Below are 21,668 nucleotides of genomic sequence, written 5' to 3'. Positions count from 1 at the left end.
TGTCATTTTTAATGCAAATATGACATTATTTGACCTAACCCTACCCCTACCCTTACCCCTAACCATAGCCCATAACAAAGACATCTCAAACAATGTCATCTTTGCATTAAAAATTACATAACTGAGCGAATGTCACTTAATGACAGTTGTCATAAACATGCATAAAAAACCTTCATATTCATGACATGTCATGTCATGATTATGTAGGTGTCATGTCATGATTATGAAGGTGTCATGTCAGTCTTATGCACACCCCTTCAAGTAAAGTGTAACCGTTTTTTTTTTTTTAGATAATGTAATCTTGTTAAAATTGATTTCATAAAATTGGTATCGAAAAAAGTATCGTTCAGGAACCGGTATCGAAGTCAAGGTATCGGTATCGATATCGAACATTTTTGAACGATACCCAGGCCTAGTTGGATGACTTTCAACATGTGCAAATAAAGTTTTGGAAAATAAATAAAATAATAAACCTCACATTTTAGCCTTTAAATCATTTTTAAGAAAGAGGATGAGTCAAAATTATAGGCATTTTATCTGCTCCATAAACAATTCTACATAGGCTACCTTATCGGAAGTACATTTTGTTGCTGTTTTGTATTTTTGCTGAAGTATCACATGATTTAAGGTTGCTCCAATACCAACATTTTGGCTTTGGCAATGTGCCAAGCTCTGCTACCTCAGATAGGGCCCTATGAAATCATTTTTATTTTCCCCCAAATTCAGTTTTTAATTTTTCTAGGTTTTCCCATTTTTAATTTTCTGGTTTCTGTTTTAATGGTTAAATTACATTTTAGTAATCAAAAAGCATGTCTACCAACGGTACCGTTTTAAAAGGTACACTTTTACAATAATCTCAAACTCAAATATTACGCGACTTAAACAGTGAGAGACTCAAAAATCCAATGTAACTTTGTACAATGCAGTTTAAATGTAGATTAATGATACATACGTATGTTTTGAGTGTATGTTTTTGACAAGAAGAAAATGAAATACATTTTTAGATGAGCTGCTCGACATGTAGCCTAATGTACTTTAACAAAAATGTTTTCTAAACTAATTAGGGACTTCTATATATGTGTGTGTGTGTGTGTGTGTGTGTGTGTGTGTGTGTGTTATCATGCACACCTGTTGATCTCGTTGTATAATTCTGGATGAGCACAGGACAGATGCTACTGACTCCTGAAGTGGCACATGACTTGTGTTGTTTACAGACTGGTGCCGTTAAAGGGTTATTCGTCTGCATCAGACCTGCGACGTAGCCTCTACTTGATTAGTCTTTATGATATAAAATTCAAATCTCTGAATTAGGGCTGCACGATAAATCGAAATGGAATCGAAATCGCGATTCGACAGAAGCTGATTGTCATGCATATCTTTCAGTGAAGCACTGAAATCTTTCTGTGATCAGCAGTAAATCTCCATCCAAAGGCCAGAGGGCGCTCTCGCGCTGAAACTCCAAATACGCCTTGCAGAAGAAACCCAGAAAATGCCTATAGCGGTAGTTGGATAAACAGAAGATTTAACTGCTTTTATTGATTCAATGTGACTAATAAACGCACAGCAGTGAACACACACACACCGTGAACACACACCCGGAGCAGTGGCAGCCATTTATGCTGCGGCTCCCGAGGAGCAGTTGGGGGTTCGGTGCCTTGCTCAAGGGCAACTTTTCTGTCATTAAATGCAAACAGCTGTCATTATCACGAACGATTTCTTCGATTTCATAATCAAATTTTTTGCTGATTACAGAACCGGCATTACTAACAAAATGCACATGACAGTTGCATTCGATTAAGTGACGTGACATGACATGACGTGACATGTGGCCAAGTTTGGTGACCCATACTCGAAGATGAACGAAGGTCTTAAGGGTTTGGAACGGCATGAGGGTGAGTAATTAATGACAGAATTTTCATTTTTGGGTGAACTAACCCTTTAAGGAATGCAAAAATCATTTTGAACCCAACCATGAATAAGGGCAAAGTGTTTCGTGCTCTGCCACTGCTGAATCTGTCAAGGCAAAAGAAATCACATTTCATGTGAATGTGAGTTTGCTGTCTGAATTGAATGTGGTGAGAAACAAACAGCGTAGTGTAAAATACTGGCATGAAAGCGCACATTTCTATAGCGCTGTCCTTGCATTCAAACATCCATTGTAAGCAGTGTTGTCTGACTCACGAACAAACGAGTTAGTTCTTTTAAGGAATTGTTCTAAGAGAGTTCAGTCTGAACTTGCTGAATCAGAGTGCTTCCTGAACCAACATCCAACTCACTTAATGAACTGGAAGTTGTCTTTACCATCAGAGCAGCGATGGCGCAATCTCTCGTGACTCCTGTTTAAGGTGAGGTGCGGTGCTCATGCAGCCCAGCGTTGGCCCGTGCCATCATGCTCATTTCCTCGCAGGTCGTTTGAATACAGGTCTGTTATCTGACGTTCATGTGCTGTTTTGAATAAGCAAAGTGGACCACAGAAGGACAATACCGCTGTACAAGTTGCCAATGCTACGCTAATACGCTTTGCATGTGAAACTGCATAATTTGCATTTGGAATAAAGCTTTGCTTTCTGTTGACATTGCTAATGTTAAACTGAACGGTAGGAGAAATGTGCCTGAACCTGATGCAAAGCTGAGCAGCTGTCATGATTTGCTTTGTCTCATGTGATTGTGTTCACTATAGAGAGCATCAGTGAACACCCAGTTCTTCAGACGGTTTGGTTCTTGACATTTTAGAGGTCGACTGATTGATCGGCCGATTTTTGGCATTTTTTAATTAATCTGCATCGGCCGATTGTGCTGCAAATTAGGCCGATTTATAGGCAGGCGCATCTGCGGGCAGCCAAGCGTTGTTGCGGAACACCGGAGAATCTCTCTCTGGCTGCGTGAGACGGAACAGCTCACACTCTGCAGCCACTTCTTGTTCACACACAGCTTCAGCTAATGATGGCAGGGCAAAACAGACAGTTTCGAAAGCGTAATTACGTTTTACCCTACTAGAATTGATGCCGGAAAGTTATCATAGTCATAAGTGCAACAAGTCATTTGCATGTGAAAGTAGAAACACGCAATTCAGACGAAACTTCTGGGCTGATTATAACGTGCACGTTAACTTTCCTCATGAAATGTGTGTCTAGGTGTACACATTGCATGACTTTACAATAGGAAGAATCGCCAACAGCTCTCTCTGGTCTGCAAACTACGTTTCACAACAAAACACACGTGAGAAGTGATAAGGAAATAACGTGAGAACCCGCTTGCGTCAGACTGGAGTTCTCGAGCAAGACTGGAATTATTCAAAAATATATATATAGCCCGCAAATTGTCTGTGAGCTGATTTCCATATATCTATTAAAATACTGATATTCTGGTCTATAACTCCCTGAACTTCCCTCTGCCCTGTATCTTGGTCTCTCATTGGCTGTAGGTCATCGCCTATGTGTTTTTCAGTCAGAACTCATTTCACACAGCGTGATTGTGAATCGCCGACAGCTCCAGATATATAGCATGCCAAATATTTTGCGGGTGTCGGCGATTTTCTCAGATCGCGTCTTTGATAATTCACACTGCGTGATTGTCACTCGCGTGAACGAGCACCGATTTGCCTCCGATTTCGGGCATTTGTCGGCGATTTCGCAAAACCTGTTGGCGAGTGAAAAATCGGGCTAAAATCGTGCAGTGTGAACTCGGCATAACGTTACTACAAAGATGTGTTGGATTTGTATTATCAGAGCTTCTCAACTTGAATTCACTCACGTGAATTTTCTCAGTCAGGAATTATTTTTCTGGTTATTCTGACACCACATGAATGCAGTGTAATTTTACTAGAGATCACATGCGGTGATGATGCTTCTTACATCCGTTTCGGAGCACCAGAGGGCAAATATTTCAATTGACAGCTCAGGCATTTGAGTGGCACCGAGATCTGCGTTCTGATTCGGCCCGGTACATACCGGTCAAAAAGGTACTGGTGCCAATAGGGTTTCAGTACCAAACCCTGATGTGCAGTGGAACAGCCGTGTGTTTCTGGAGCGTCTTCATGGCAGTATCAGGAAGAAATGCCTGACGGACTTGAGCATCCAGAGAAACCGGTTTGGTCAAAAGCAGGTGGCACGATTGTTTGAAGGATCTGAGTCCAGACAGCTGATGTTAAACACGTTGTATTCTCGTTTGCAGTAGTCCAGTGGTAAACTGCGACGACGGACAACAGAAACAGTATGAAAAATGAGCTCTGTTCCAAAGCTACTGAGCTGCCTATTGGGTGAATTACATTTATAATGGACATACTTGACGTCTGTCATCTTGGATGGACGTTTTTATTGAATTGGTGCATTCTGGGATCGTCTTCTCCCTGAACAATACTTGTAATGCTACCTAACAATATGGCCATAATAAGTACAGTCATATAATCATGCTGCTAACTAGAGTTTCCCCTACCTCTGTAAATAAATACAATATAAATTCACGTCTCGCGCACTTTAATGCCCTTTGAATGTAATGTGTACGTTCCCTTGGAACTGGAATCATGGCGGAATTTCATGTGAAGTCCACTTCGCAGGGCACTTACGGTCGAATAAGACAACGCTTGAATGCTGCCTGAACAAGAGACCTCCTTACTGAAGTGAGAGTGTTTGTTGACTGGTGTCACTATCTTGCGAACGCGAATTTGGATCTCCTCCAAATTCGGGGGATCCCTTCAGCTCGAGGAGCCCTCTCGAACGCCACCCTCCGTGCGTCGGTAGCCCCCCGGGATCGCTAGATCGGTCGGCGCCGGACCGCGAATTTAACCACCCGTAACTCCCGAACCGAACTGGTAGGCTATTTGCTCGCCCATGATACCTGAGCATTCGGCCTATAGGTAGATGGCTCACTAGGCTTTGTAATAGAGCCACAGTCACAAGACCTTTGTATTAATTGTACAAAAGGCTTTCCTCCAGCTTTTGTAAGTGTGTTTGAGCCTGTTGATGCGAGTTTTGATTGTGTGAGTGCCGTTTGGCTGTAATGTGAAACGGATCCGGTGGACTCTTCACTGCTTCGTGTGGCAGTACGCAGGCAGCATCAGGCAGGTAAGGACTGACTGTGACTGAACCGTCACATGCTCACATACTCATTAAGGAACACGCATTCTTTTATCTACGGCCCCATGAAATCCATTTTGTTTTTGCAAAATGTAATTGTTTAATTAAATGAAGGATCAAAAGGCTTGTCAAATAAATTGTGACCCTGCAGCACAAAAGCAGTCTTAAGTCGCTGGGGTATATTTGTAGCAATAGCCAACAATACATTGTATGGGTGAAAATTATTTTTTTTTTCCTTTTATGCCAAAAATCATTAGGATATTACGTAAAGATCATGTTCCATGAAGATATTTTGTAAATTTCCTACCGTAAATATATTAAAACAACATTTTTGATTAGTAATATGCATTGCTAAGAACTTAATTTGGACAAATTTAAAGGCTCAATATTAAGATTTTTTTGCACCCTCAGATTCTAGATTTTCAAATAGTTGTATCTCGGCCAAATATTGTCCTATCCTAAACCATACATCAATGGAAAACTTATTTATTCAGCTTTCAGATGATGCATAAATCTCAATTTCGAAAAATTGACACTTGACAAATTGGTCACAATTGAATTCATATAAAATAACGTTTTTAAAATATATAATATGAAATCTTAACGATATCAAGCACTATGAAATTTATTATTTTTTTCTTCCACAAATTTGATTTTCATTTTTTCTGGATTCTGTATTTTATGATAAAAATTATCATTAAAAATGTGGTAGTCACATTAATTAATGAAGCGCAAGGAATTTAATCAGTTCTTTAAAATATACTACTCTAAAACATTGCATTTTTATTTTTTAATAAATAAGGTGCTGCACAACAGAGGTGCACAATAAATTAAAACGTGGATAAAAAATGTTGTTGATGGTATGATATTCTTTAAAGTTTTTATCCGTACAGTCTTTTCAGTAGATTTAGTAGGCATAATTCCTTACAGTTCTTATATTATATCTTATAATAGGGTTTGGCACGAGCATTCACGTACTTGAGTACTCGAACGTGAGAGTGACGATCGATCATGAAAACGATGATCATTTGGTCTGATTGGTTAGCAATGTGACAGCATGCTATCTAGACCAGAGGAACCAAAGTGAAAGTATGGCTTTGAAAGCACTCAGTGATGACTGGAATCACTTGATAATGGAATTACTGTTAAGTGCAAGAATAATTGTTATGAGAACAATGTTGTAATGGAATGTACATTCTTTGTGTTATAGCGCATCCACACCAGTAGCACGGTTAAGTTCATGTGCTTTTATGTTCGTTTGTGCAGATGTAATATGTAGTTTTAGGTTTATGTTGTATGATTAATATTATTTAGGAATGTGAGCAATGAGCAATGTCATATTCCTTTTAGATATTTCGTTTTCAAAAACATTAATGTTGCTAATAATCTAGCTGTGTTATTTTTCTATTTTTTTTTTCAACATTATGTTCATGGCTTCAAAAACGGCAAGGGACAAATCACTCGATAACACAATATAGTTGTGCAATATAGTTCAAGATGTGCAACACAATGCTGTCATATTGTGTGTACATAGAATTATAATGAGTAGAGATGCACCGATCGATCGGCCAGGGATCGGAATCGGGCGATTTTCCTCATGATTGGCCCGGATCGGTATTTTATTACTGACTTTTTACTTGTGTTTTTTTAATGAAAATAAAACTTTGCGTTGAAGAATTTTTTTTTGTATATGCTGTCATATTTCTTAGAAAGAAAATCAGAATCGGCAAAATTCGGTATCGGCAGATCACACTAACGAAAAATCGGAAATCGGAAGCCTGAACAGATTCGCTTCGCTTCCGTTACGGAGATATGGCCGTTCAAAGTTTCAGTGGTTTTCCATAGACTTAAGCTTTAAAGCGTTTCATCCAGGTCGCCAGTAGCAAACAATGGAGCGCGCTCTGCTGGACAAACTAAGTAATTACACCATTTCAAGCATTTTATCTGCATTATATGTTCTGTAAAAAAAAGTTCATATCGGCGGCATATTCGCCGATACCGATATATCGGTGACAGGCTCATATCAGCCGATAATATCAGCAAAACGATATATCGGTCGGGCTCTAGTAATTAACACGCTAGCAAAGCGCTTCAGTTCACAGGTGTTCATTCACTCTTTAGCTTTAGCTCACACTGTTGAAAAGGCAATGCCCAACATTATTGACTTTGATTGGATTATTTCAAGCTATCATGTTTCTTTTTCAAAAAATATGTAATAACTATCGGTGTTATTTTTCCCACCATATTGTCATTAACAGTATGTTTTGTTAAAGTAGTTCCATTGTCATTTCGCCGCAGTGCGCGTAGCGTAGCCCTGGCCTCGCAGTTAATCGATCAAGGAAAGGAAGAAATTACAAAAATACTCATCCTTATCATACATGTGATTTTATGCTTTGTAATGTTTTATAAAATATAAAGGTAATCAACTCTTGGAAGCATCAGTAATGCTGAGCATTGTAAAATAATGTCTGAAACCCATCATTTTCCAATGGAAACGTTTATGAATTTATAGTTACCAAAATCTTAAGCTTTTCGTATCTAGCTTTTATTGAAAAAGAAAACATCAATGATTTGTCTCATAAAGAAAACTTTAATTGAAAAATATTATGCATGTGTATTCTAAAATAAGTTTGTTGCTAAAGATAAATCATTTTGCAGTTTTCTTGTTTTCTTGTGAAATCAATGTGATATAGAGATCTGAACAGTATTAACTCAACTGTAAAAAGTAAACCCAAAAAACTGTTAAAACCAGCAGCAAAAAGCTGAGTTATGTAAAGGAAAATCTGACTAAGTTCACACTGCGAGCCTTAGTGCTCAATTTCGATTTTTGCTCAGATCCAATGTTTTTTTTTTTGTTTTTTTTTTTGTATAGCTGTTCACATTGTAGTTTTAACTGTGGCCAATATCAGATTACCAGTGTGAACAGATCATGGTTATGAACTGACCCGCAAGTGAAAAAGAACAATACGAACTGGATTGCCACGTTTTCACAACAAAATCTGCCCAATTGCTTCTCAAAACTGGTCTAAAACTAGCCCTTATCTTTAGTGGGGTCGCTTTAAAACAACCCGTGTCACCAAAAATAAAGCAGTCCAATTTTGCGGGAAAACTGTGGACTTGGCAACACTTGCGCTGTCATACGGAAGTAAACACGGAGGCCATAAAGTAAGCGATTATGCGTTTGTTTATAGTGTAATCTGCTGCAGAAGCCAGTGAAATTATGCGCAGACAATATGAAAAATAAAGACAAGGATGTGACCGAGGAGAGCAGAGTTTTGAAACTTTTATGATACGAGCCCTCATGGTTTGCTTGTATATAGAGAGTTAGTGTCTCTGTAATACTTATGAGAATCTTAGAAGTGACTCCCATGAGCACAGAATCATGAAAAATGTTGATCTAGAGTGACGTGAAAGTCACATGATCTGTTCAGACTGCGGTCGCATTGCAAAACATCTGACCTGTATCGGATTTAGTGCCACATATGGAAGTGGCACAAATCGTAATTGAAAAGATCAGATTCCATGTAGGCATGGGCCGGTATGAGATTCTGACGGTATGATAACCTTGGATAAAAATATCACTGTTTCACGGTATTGCGATTACAGCTCTAAAATATGTTATTTTTAAATGTCGGGGTAAAAAACAAAAACTTTCTTTCCCCCACTGAACACAATACATTTTATTTTTAAGAAACCTAGAACATTTTGGAACAGTAAACATGTCAGGCTAAATAATTCAAATAAATAATTGAATTCTTAATTTAATTAAGTGCAGTCACTTAAGTGAGCCTAAACCTGCAGCTCAACAATAATCAGAACATAAATTATTTTCTGTAAAAAAAAATAAAAAATACTAAATGGAAAAAAATGCAGTCACAAGTGAGCCTAAACCTGCAGCTCAATAATCAAAAGCATAAATCAAAACATAATTTCTGTAAAATAGATAAATAAATAAATGCAGTCATTAAACCTGCAGCTCAACAAGGTTTTTGGAGACATGCTCACTTTCTACACATTCCTCTTTCAGTCCAAGTTATGATGCAGGACTGTTCACCTTTCCTGGATTAAGTTTGGAGCGTATGAACACACATACACATAAGGAAAGAGAGAGCGCGAGTGTGTGTGTCACATAGAGGTCGACCGATGTATCGGTTTTGCCGATTAATCGGCACCGATAGTTGATTGCTGGAACTATCGGTTATCGGTATTTATTTCAACACTGAAACAAACGGCGGGTGGGTCTCTGTCTTGATCGGGGGTGAAAGAGGGAGAAATAAAAATGACGCAGATATATAGTTTATGTACGACCTGGAAGTATTTATTTAAGTATTTATCTAAAACGTCATCTGTACGGAACATCGTTGTGTACGAAACATGGTTAGTCTACGTTACCCGAAAAATTCCCATACGACAGACTTCGTCTTTTTTGACGGGGGAAAAAGTTCCAGGGATTCACCTCCTTCGGCCATCCCACACACAGCTGACTCTCACTGACCGCTCGCACCAACCGGAGGGGTCGTGTGACTCGTTACGCTCTTCGCTGCACACAACTGAGGGAGTCCTGCACTTTCCATCTTTGATGAGACGTAAAAAAACTGTGCATACCGCAGGAACGGTATAACGGGAAATTTTAGTGGTTTTGAAACCGTGACTTGTTTCAAACCGCGGTATACCTTGAAACCGGTTATCGTCCCATGCCTAATTCCATGTGGTTTGTGCTGTTCACACTGTCATGAGTAAAACAGATCTGAGTCACATGTGAGCAAAAAAATCTGATTTGGGCCACATTTGCCTGCAGTGTGAACGAAGCCTCTGTGACTACTCTGTAGTGCAGTTTTCATCATGGCATTTTATGTGTTGTCTTATGTTATTGTGGTCACTGTGATGGCTTAAAATAGACCAGACTTGTGTTAGTGGTCTTTAATGGCCTGTTAATGGACTTGCTGGCAGGACGATTCTTCCCATGTCATTCTGCTCAACCACAAGCGAATTCACCAGCATCTCTTTCAGTACGTCATGTGACCTACATACTTATACAAGTGCACTTCCCTTCAAATCCAGCTCAAACATGCATCACAAATATCCAAGCACTTTATAAAGCTGACCCTCTACATGGTCCTCTGCTCAAAACAAAACAAGAAAGGGACAAGTATGTAGTAACACAAACATCTTAGATACTCATCACTCAAGTCTAGTAGCCCCAGTGAAACACTAGACACACATCAACGTTTGTGTCAGTTTTTTAGTGTGCCCTCAGTATTGGCTATAAATAAGTATTTTGATGGATTGCATTGGGGCCTCTCATTGCACTGTTTTATGTAGCAGCTTGTACAAACTGTTGGACTCCAGGCTGTCAGTGTGACTCTGCTCTGTGACCATGTCTGTGTGTTGGTGCAGATTTCAGCGCTGCACGTTCTCTACAACAGCTGCTTATAAATAGATGTGCTATTGACAGCGTAGGAAAACTGTCTACTGAGCATCTGTGATGTTCGTCTTCTCTTCTAAATAAACCCTCATTCACAGCCATGGGATGTGTCTGCTATTAGGTTGGTGTTGTATACTTTTATAAAGAAGCGCTCGACGTGTATAAAGCAGGGGTGTGCACAAATAGTCGAATATTCGATCTGTAATCATTATTCGCAAATTAAAAACACTATTTGAATTTTACTACATGTTGCTTTGCTGGCTGCAAATGCAGGGAATCCATGATAAATCCTGAGCACGCAAACTAAAAGTCAGTTATAACTAAATGCACTGGGTGGTGCTGTGGAGCGTGTTAACAAGTTGATTGTATTTGATCACGGAATGTTGTCGTCTGCCTCGCGAAGTCTGGAATTACTTTTTGGAATTACTTATATGTTTGCACACAATTTCAACTAAAAGAAAACCTTGAGATATAACGTAACGTTGTTGTAGAACATTGTTGTGTATAATGCCTAATCATAAGCTTGTTCAGAAATTGTGAAATAATTTAAATAAACAAATATTCGAATATGCATTTTTTTTATGAGCCTAAATATTCAAATACAATATTTTTGAAAAATTACCATTCCTACGCTTTTGTGGACAGTAGTGGTCGTATTTGGCATTTTTCAAATATCGGCATCGGCCGATAAGTTTTTCTGCCTGGCCGATGTGTTCGAGGCGGGACTTTTATTTTGACGGCACTGAGACCGGCAGCACCAGAGCACACAGTGCTCACATTCTGCCTCTTCATTGTTTGTTGTCGTCGTCTAACAGTTCTGCCTAATACAGATAGAAGTCTGTCTAATAATCAGATAGAACTGTTGAACAAATTAATTAAAAGATATACAAAAAGTATTATAACGATTGCTTTTATATTATTAGTAACAGAAAGGCAGACATAATGCTTTCTCGTTTGCCGTCAGCATTCAGCAAATACGCATATCATTTAAACAAACCTTTAAATGACTAATGAACATTACATTTCACAACCCTTGCAGACTTAGTCGAATCCAGCTGTGAGATCTTGTGAAGTGTGCATTTGTATATTGCCTGATCACGTGTGCTCTGCGTGACGGTCGATCCGTGTGAATTGAATCCGGACAGGAGGAGAGTTCAGCTTCACTGGAGACGCGCGATCAACTTTAAACTCGTGATTTCAAACTATGCTGATTTATGCATTTGCGCACTGTCATATTCATGTCATTTTTACTGCGTGCTGCATGTAAAATGAATGTTACCTTGGCTTTAGTTGAAAAAATATAATAATAATAATAATATGATTCCCAAAGCACACAAACTTCCCAGATTACCGAGTGCCCTGTTGACTACAGTGTTTACTTCCTTTTTAATTATATATTTTAAAATATTTCTTTATTTGTGAAAAATACTGTAATAGAAATATAGAATCATGAAGTTGTCATCTAATGCCACAAGTTTGTTAAAATTTCCAAAGGGTGCCGCGACTAAAAAAAAGGTTGGGAAACACTGATCTAAAGTATAAGTATGTTTATTTTACACATTTATTTTAAATATAATTCATTTTCAAATTATTTCAAGTTTCTCAAACATTAATTAAAATAAATAAAAATTAGAATTAAAATAAAAAATATACTTATATCTGCTTTATATCGGCCATCGGCCACCCTGCTCTCTAAGATATCGGCATCGGCTGTCAAAAAACCAATTACGGTCGACCACTAGTGGACTAGTACGCAGAAGGGCTGCACGATATTGGGAAAATGCTACCATTGCAATATTTAATTTTTCTGTGATTTATATATCACAAAATGAAAAAATACAGGATTTTTCACCAGATGACTATAAATAGCTTTATTCGGAAAGAATGACTCATTCTAGAGTTAGGAGGGTGATTTATTTTTTTTTATTTTTTTTTTGCGCATCCACATAGAAAATGAATGGGGAAAAACTAAACAAAAAAAATCTTCACTGGTTTTAGAGTGAAGAGTGAACTACCTTGGTGTCAAACTGTGACATTATTCTTGATTTTTCATGTCATTGTGTATTTGGTATCTTGTGTGTAGCGTTAACTTGTAGATGGCGTTCTGAGGATGGAGGCCAAGTGATGATGCTATTGTTTGTTTGAAAGGGCAGAATGGAGTCAAAGAATCAGGCTTTTAAGACGTGCCTTCTAGCATCTTCATCATTTCTGTCCTCCGGGTAGAGTGCTGTTAAATATTGCATGCTTTGTGCTCAGCGAATGGCTGCAGGCATATGCTGTCTAAAAACACAAACACACACACACACACACACACACACACACACAAAGCACTCAGGCCTATTCATTGTGTGCATTTATTTGCCGGACACTCTCAATGCTTCATACACTTCATCACTTCAGGCTATAGACAGACACAAATAGCTGTGAGAGGGTCGACCTGTGTGTGTTTGGCTGGTGTAGCGTGCTAGCGTCCAGTGCAGCACTCGGAGAGAGTGGACATGCGTTCAGAGAGCTAAGGGGAAATCATCATATGCGATTCTTTGCCATCAGATGCCTGTTTTACTTTTGAATTTTGCTCTGAATTGAGCACAACTTAGTTTCACCCTTATAGTGAGGTACACAGGCTGTTTTTTGTGGTGGTGTGGTTAGGGCTGCTAACCAATAAATAATGACCCAAACTAGGGATGCAACAAAATGAAAATACTTGTCCGAAACTGAACAAAACGAAACACTGGGCCAAAGGCCGAATACCGAACATGGTTTTTCGTGTTTTTTTTCCCATGTATTTTGGCAATTTTCTTAACCATTGCATAAATTAAATTACCAAAATGTGCTTTTTACTGTTTTGTCTTGCTTTTCAAAGAAAAAATAAATAAATTACAAAACTACAATTTAAAAATATTTATTTAACACTGAACATTTTTTAACATTCTAGCAGAAACAAAGCACAATTTAACTTAAAATTGTTAAGTTAGTAAAATACAATTATTTATAATTATTATTAAATACATTTTTTGGCCATTTTTGAGACCCCCTTCTTGAATTAGTTGTGTGATTGTCTAAAGACGAAAAAGAAGGAAAACTGGACACTTTGAGCAGCAAATCCACGTATTAGAATGATTTCTGAAGATCACGTGACACTGAAGACTGGAGTAATGATGCTGAAAATACAGCTGCGCATCACAGGAATAAATTACATTTTAACAGATATTCACATAGAAATCAGCTGTTTTAAATTGTAATAATATTTTACAGTTTAACTGTTTTTACTGTATTTTTAATCAATTAAATGCAGCCTTGGTGAGCAGAAGAGACTTCTTTTTCAAACATTAAAAAATATTACAGATTTGAACACTGTGTGAATGTTATAATAAATGTATTAATAGAGCTGTTGTAACCATTATCATTATTATTCTTTTTTCATTTTATTTTACAGAACAACAGTAAAATTACAATACTAACATTTATAAATGTTGATGGAGTTCTTGCTTTTTCTCAGCTTTTATTTTGGCAGAAATGTGCAGGAAAGACCTCAATGCTTTTTGTTGACAGCAGATTTATAAATGAGTCTCATTACGAATACGTCGCACGTATCGTATTGTCACATGCCTTGTAAAGAATCATAAAAATGTTACTGAGCAACTGACGAGTAACACCGTTTCAGTGCAAATTTTCCTTGTGCTTTGGACTTTGGAGCAGATAGCGCCGCGAGCTCGTGCAGCGCTGTCAGAATGCATGCAATTCGTGCTTTATTAGAAAACATAACATGAACAGTTTTAAATGCTTCCACACTGCCGGCATGTTTGCTGCATTATAAAGAGTTGCCTGCACTCTACGCTGGTTGCTATTTGATCGCGTCACCAAAGTGTCATTGTTCGGTACAATTTATTCTGTCTTTTCGCTATATATATATATATATTTTTTTTTTTGTGAAAAGTAAATGACAAGAATTGAAAGGCATTTATCAGTGATACAAATGTCTGAGTCCAACCTAAATTCTGCCAAAGTACAAATTATAACTGGAAATGCACTTGTATTATTTATTTAACAATTAAGAAATTATTACAAAAGAAAAAAAACTCTCTAAACTAATGCTGTAAACCAGGGCTATTCAATTATCTTCATTTGAGGGCTGGATTATCGAATTGAAAATTTGAAGGGGGCCGAGGCTTCAAATTTTCAATTCGATAATCGGCTGTCCTGATCTCTTACTGGGGGACCTATACAATTAAAGTGAAATGCATATTCAGCAGTAAATGAACTACCAACACCAACATCTATAAAAGATTAACATTAGTGCCGTCTGTCAACCAATTAAAAAATAAAATAATCACATTTTTCTGTAATTAATCGTGATTAATCGCATATTAATATATTTATATTGTCATACTTCAACAGTGAACCTCCAAATTAATGTAGAAACAACATTAAACAATGTTTAATGGCTTTTTTTTTTTTTTTTTTACTAAGTAGCCTATTATTAAGGAAGGCAGTGTCATTGATACCAATACTGCTACTGATGTGTCTATTAAATGCATTTCCCCTCAATTTTAGCTATTAATTATAACCATTCAACATTACAGTAATTGAAAGCCATTATTTTTCACATTTAATAGGCTTTGAAATATATAAGAGAACTTAAAACAATCTTCACATAAACTATAAGTTGTATATGCATAAACTATAGGCTATAGATTAATCTTTATTCAAGCTACAAAAGTTACTCAGCGAGTAGAGCAGTGAGTGATTTCTCTTTTTCTTTTGTTCTTTTTTTATTTACATAAATGACACAAACTACAGCAGGTTTCACTTTAACTGCAGTGCTGTCACTTTAAATCCTGATGCACATGAAGTGGCTCTGACACACATCCGGTTTTCTCCCAACTCTTTATGGTTATTTAGGACTTTATTATTCATTTAAGACCGTGTTTACTAGGGGTGATCTGATCAGGATTTTTGAGGCCGATCACCGATCACAGAAAGCAGTATCTGCCGATACCGATCACCGATACCGATCTTTTTAAAGCCTTCTTTTTATCATTTATAACTATGTATAGATGTATAGTGGTACACCAATCAGGATTTTTAGACATTTATTCAGGGCCTGAATTTCATTTTTGAAAATGAGGTGAATTCCCCTCTTAGGTGAGTCTTGTGAGAGGGGAAGCAGTTTTCAGTGTGTGTGAGTGTGAGTCTTTGTTCTAGTTCTGCAGCTCACCCCACCCTCCATTTCCTGTTTGTAACACATGCTCTCAGCTGACTCTGAGTGTCATGTGACGCCACTGCTGTGCCATATCTGAGCAATCGATGCACCAGCCTACAAATTTCCATCTGTCATCTGCAGTGAATGCTTTTCTGTCATTAATTGGATAAAAAAAAGTATAAATTCAAAGCTATGAAAACATAATGAGTGTATATGTGTAGGCTGTGATATACATTGTTGAAAAAAAATGGGTTAAAATATAAACATTACATTCTAAAACAACAACAACAAAACAACTAGCCTACATTTTGACTGGTACAAGGTAGGAGGAACACGCATTCACTCTTCTGAACATAATTATATTATTTATATCTAGCTTATTACAACCATTTCAGTCTTTCAATCTTTAAAAAAGGTTTCTTGTGCTATTTGGATGCAGTGGTTTAGGAATCAGTGACATTTGATGTGAAAACAGACACAGATCCGCATGGAGCACACATAGTTTGAAGTGAATTTGCTGCAAGTGGTCTACTTTTCAGTGTCAAGGCAGCATGACTTATATTAAAAAATAAATCTTTTGAATTGCAGAAATGACTTGTGAAAGTTGCACACCCGTTTTGCAGTGCGAGCGACACGGGCACATCATAAACGCTTGGAGAGTAGGCAGCTCTGTTTATAATTGGAGCACATATCTATTTTTGTTGCGTTGCGTCACGGCGCTCGCTCTGAGTAGACGCTTTCTCCTGCCGTGCACACTAGAACGGCCGTGATCTGATGTGTTCACTAGCAGCACAGACAGCAGCTCAATCCTCCATTCAGACTGAGGTGGGACGCATTGAGGAACACTTGAGAAAAAATCTGGATTAGGGATGGGCATTTTTCAAAAATATTGTATTCAAATATTTGGGCTCATAAAAAAATTTATATTCGAATATGAATGAGAAAGACCCTATTTTTTAATCAAGTTTTTGTCTCAATTTTCAAAGTTTTTGATTAGGCATTATACACAACAATGTTCTACAACAGTGCTGCATTATATCTCAAGGTTTTCTTTTAGTTGAAATCATGTGTAAACAAATATATATATATACATAAAGAACAAAAGCATTCAAGCTCAAGCAGAGGAAATGGAAAAATAAAGCAGACGTTGCCAGTTACAGTACAGAACGCACATACACTCGAGTCGGCCAATGTTTGTCGTGTTTGTATTGTCTCACATCATGTTAATGTTGAGAAAAACAATAATATCCAGATGAAAGTTGGCTCCTCAGTCTGATAACAGTAAGAATGCGTGCCAACACAGATGTTCCAGAGACACAAAGATAACGGTGCGCTGAGGAGTTTTTTACAGCGCTTTGTGTTTTCTGTTCTTAAAGCTCTCTCTCCCTCCAGGAAACTTGAAGGAAGCACATGTCTCCAGATCATTTCTCTCTGATCAGATCAGCTCTCTTCTTGGCTGACTGCAGTGATGGACAGCTGTCTTTCCTCAGTCCACTGCTGTTTAGATTTCATCTTATTCTCATTGTGGTGGTGATATTATGAGAACTCCGTTTCACTGATTCATGTGATCAAAAGTAATTCCATTTTGTAAGAGTATTTTGATCAAAGTAATTCCAGACTTCGCGAGGCAGACGACAACATTCTGTGATCAAATACAATCAACTTTTTAACACGCTCCACAGCGCCACCCAGTGCATGTAGTTATAACTGAGATATTCATTTATATGCATTTATATAACTGGATTCTCTGTATACTTATGGACAGCAAAGCAACAATAATAATTACAGATTGAATATTTGACTATTTGTGCACACCCTACTTCACAGACATTAACTTTCCCATTATGGGCGATACTTGCCCTCTTAAATATATTTCCAGTGGCATATTTTACCCTGATGAGGGCAATGTTTTTATTTATTATTCTTTTATGAATAAATGTATAAATATGTTACATTTATTTAAACAATACTAAAATGTAGAATAAGACGGCATATTGGGTTGTTACTAATGCTGTGTTCGATACGACGATGTATCGTCACAGATATTTGACGATACGAGTATCGATACAGCTGTCCCTGTATCGCGATGTATCGTCACAGAGATTTGACGATATGAGTATCGATACAGCTGTCCCAGTATCGATATTGTGGCACGTGTGCAGCAGTGGACTGTGCTTAATTTGAATACAAGAACAACGTTTAAAATTGAGCAGAAAAGTGCGAGGTTTCTAAAAAATAATGAATAGAGTATAATATATAGGCTATAACGAGGTTTAACCTTGTTAAACCTTAACTTAATCTGGCCGTAGAGGAACATGTTACCAGCTCCTTGTTGAGAAAGATAATGTAGCTCTTGAGCGATTAAGCTATTTAGTTGATAAAATTGCGGGGCAGCATTAAAAAGTTTGTTCCTGAATGTCTTGAGTGCGCGTCAGTGCAGCCGCGACGTGATCTGTGTGGGTGACTGAGCGTGTGTGTGTGTGTTAGATACAGAAGACAGCGCATTAGTTTAGAACTACCAGCAATGTAAATATGATTTTTTTAAATATATTAGAACAAGTACATTACAATATAAATTTATTAGAACGAGTACATTATTATTTATGGGCTTAAAAACAAGATGCAAAAAATCTGAATATTGTACCTGGTGGGGAGTGCCCAATGTAAACATGAAACATATGCCATTACCTATATTGTACTGTGGTACAGTTATGGAGGCCCTTCATAATGCAGAGGTCAACTGCCTGCTCTGCCAATAGTTAGAAATGGCACTATAGTATGCAGTGTTTCATAAACAGCTGTTTTACTAAATTCTCCTGAGGTGAAATTCAGTGCAGTCCCGTATCGTGATATGTATCGTATCGTGGCCTCTGTATCGTGATACGTATCGTATTGTGACTTTGCTGGTGATACACAGCCCTAGCTGTTACCAATCAAATTAAATCAGTATCCGTCTTTGCACTGCACAGGTGGCACAGAAACTGCATCTGAAGTGGCATTTAGATGTATTTACTCAGACTGTTTAATGCAGCTCAGAGATGACATAAAGGCATTTATATTGCAATTACAGTTGCATAAATTATTAGAGTAATGTATTAAATATATCATTATATAGAGTTTACTGGTATTTTGGTTCTGATGTGTGAATGATATTTTACTGGTGAAAAGACGTAACGACATTACTTGTGTGAACAGCACATTTGTGTATTTACCGAAAAAAAAACATTCTTGTAATTTTACTGTTATTTACTGAGAGTACTGAGTGAAAGGGGCTATTGATTCAGTCGTTTTGTTCAAAACTGCTGATTTTGAACATTAAATACACAAAAATACAATGTTCTGAATTCTGTTTGTACTATACAAATATTCATGAGCTTCAATCAGGTCACGCACACTGGTCACTCAATATTTTTTCACAGTTGCACTTAGTAATTATTTGATCACTGATGCATCTGAAACGGTGGCAGTATAGAGCCTTGCCTGGATTTATGGTAGAGTATATGATGTGAATTTGCTTGGTGATTTGTGAAGCCTCTAAGTCATAGCTCATGTTCAGTTTAGAAGTTTAAAGTGGCCTGAAGCAGGTAGAAAATCAGCATTCAGAAATGTCACAGCATGAAGAGTCCAGTGTGATCACACTGCTTTTAACTTCCCTGTGGAAAACACCTTCCCTAGATCATGCCGTCACTCACATCACAAACGCTTTCAGTCCTGAACGCTTGTCTTCTGCTGATGGGAACTCAAACACACAACATCCACAGATACGGTGATCATGTTCAGTTATGATGTGATGTATGACTGCTGTCTGAAGCGGCTCACTTAGCTTTTGCAGCAGCTGTGTCAGAGATCATGACAAACAGATTTTATCTGCTGCAGCGAGTCGTTTGCAGTGTAGAGCGGTCAGGTTCAGGCAGGAAGGAGTTAACAGCCTGCAGCTCATGCTTGTGTCTGTGGGGCAGCTGGTCTGGAGGGAGGGGGTCCTAAATTATTAAACCCCAGCAGAAACAGGGCAGCATGTAATAGACGCAGAGCAGTGCCCTGCTCACCTTCTGTACCGCACCGATTTAGCTGCTCCCTGTGTGGACACGGTAAAGTCATTTCCAGGATGACTCTGCTTTATCAAGTTTTAAGGAGACATTTTTTTCTTTTTTTCTTTCTTAAACTGCTAAATGAGGATAAGGCATTGTGTATGCATGCATTGTGAACATTAACAGTATGAATTTCTTTAAAGCCGCTTTGAAATACTGTGTATTGTGAGCAGTCTGGGGTCCTGAAGCTGTAAAACAAAGCCTATTGACTATAAAAAAAAAAATCCTTCCATAAAATCCACACAAACTTCCTGTATCAACAGGAAATACGTCAACATAGGAAAGAAGACTGTTCTTGTCAAGTCATTTCATGTGGTCTTCAGGCTAATATGCTGTAAAATGATGGTTTGTTTTTGAGGCCCTACTAAATGTTTCAATGCATAAGCCGTCTCTACAGGAACCTCTTCCAGTCGCATTTCCTTCCTGTCCTCTACAGAAGTCCACCCTTCAGTGTCCAGAGAAAAACACTGTACAGTCCCCAGTGTTTCAGACTTTATTCTGCGATTTCACACAAAAGTACTGCACCTTTATCTAACACGTCTTCATCTCACTCACTTTTTTTAAATGTGAAATGACTTTAATAAACAAATCAGCTAAATATATAGCCACATCATCATCCATCAGGGTCCAAGCATGTGTGGAGGTCAGCAAAATATCAAAGATGTTGTGAATACAGCTGTTCAAGTGACAGATTTCTTGATTGCAGTTGTAGGTGATATTTTCACTCAGTAATAGAAGCTGCATCTGAAGTTGCATTTTGGTGCATTTACACAGACTGTTTAATGCAGCTCAGAGGTGGCATAAATGCATTTACACAAATTACATTAATACAGTGAGATTAATGTTTTAAAAATAGAATTTTGAATAATGTTGTCACTTAAATTATATTTTAAATATGAAACTATGGCAGCAACTCATTGTCTTAATGAGTGAGTCATTGAGTCATTCATTCAACTAGGGCTGCACAATTAATCGAATTTCTAATCGTGATTACAATTATGGATGCTAGGGTTGTGCCGATAGGCGATAGTATCGTGTATCGACGATAGCAGATGTCCTTGTCGATAGTCAAGACGATATTAGGCTCATTCTCCTATTAATGTATTAAATAATAATAATAATAATAATTATTATTATTATTATTAGGCAGCCCATTATAATTCGGCTATTATTATCAAATTGCCCTGCTTTTTCATTCAGCACTGTATCACACACACACACACGCGCGCAAATGAGAAGCCTGTAGCCGGTGAAGGAGTCTCCAACCACAAACTCAAGACACATGTCGTCTGCTGATATAAGGTATTTCGTTGCACTTTAACAAGTAATCTGAACGGCCTATATACAGGGCTCTAGACTGCGACCAATTTTTGAGAATGTGCGAGTTAAAATTTGACGTGGTCGCATTTGTGCGAGTGCATGGTCTAAGCTGCTCCAAAGTGTCTGCTTCATACAGCGCACGCTGCAGAGCCGCGGCACATTATAGCAGGAGTCAGATTTCACTGATCACGTGAAGAGAGGCACTTTCAGCGCGAAGGTGAGAGCAACGGAGGATTTGGTTTACAAACTAAAGTTTAAACCAGAGAAGGTGAACATGCTGGTATTCTTGTGGGGGGATCAAAACATGCAATCACTGTCACCGTTACTTTTCTTCTTGTTTTCATTTTTGAAAAACGTATCTTTGCTGTTTACCTTAAGCTATGGAGGCTCTCTTTTATTTGATTCCTCAGTGTTTGTTAAACATTCTGTAATTTATTAGTCTGTATATACAGCATGTACATCCTATGCCATGCCTTGTCTTATTCGTTTTTGTTAAGAAAGGTTATGTCAGCTAGTTTGTCATTGTAGCCTACTGTTTTATTGTTGTTGTGCTTTTT

At 37.8% G+C, this 21,668-nt stretch overlaps 1 long non-coding RNA gene across 1 annotated transcript in view; it reads left to right on the top strand.

Annotated features, from left to right (window-relative positions):
* The window catches only part of LOC107684466 (uncharacterized), a 16,500-nt gene extending 7,306 nt beyond the window's left edge, over nucleotides 1-9,194 (top strand). The window contains exons 2-3 of the long non-coding RNA XR_001633854.1: nucleotides 2,351-2,355; nucleotides 9,185-9,194. This is a non-coding gene — a long non-coding RNA (uncharacterized LOC107684466). The remainder of the gene's footprint in view (nucleotides 1-2,350; nucleotides 2,356-9,184) is intronic.
* Nucleotides 9,195-21,668: the final 12,474 nt, after the last annotated feature.

Source organism: Sinocyclocheilus anshuiensis, unplaced genomic scaffold, assembly GCF_001515605.1.
Source record: "Sinocyclocheilus anshuiensis isolate Anshui unplaced genomic scaffold, SAMN03320099.WGS_v1.1 scaffold397, whole genome shotgun sequence".
NCBI lineage: Eukaryota > Metazoa > Chordata > Actinopteri > Cypriniformes > Cyprinidae > Sinocyclocheilus > Sinocyclocheilus anshuiensis.
Note: the sequence above shows the minus strand (reverse complement) of the source record. Positions and strands in the feature narration are given on the sequence as shown.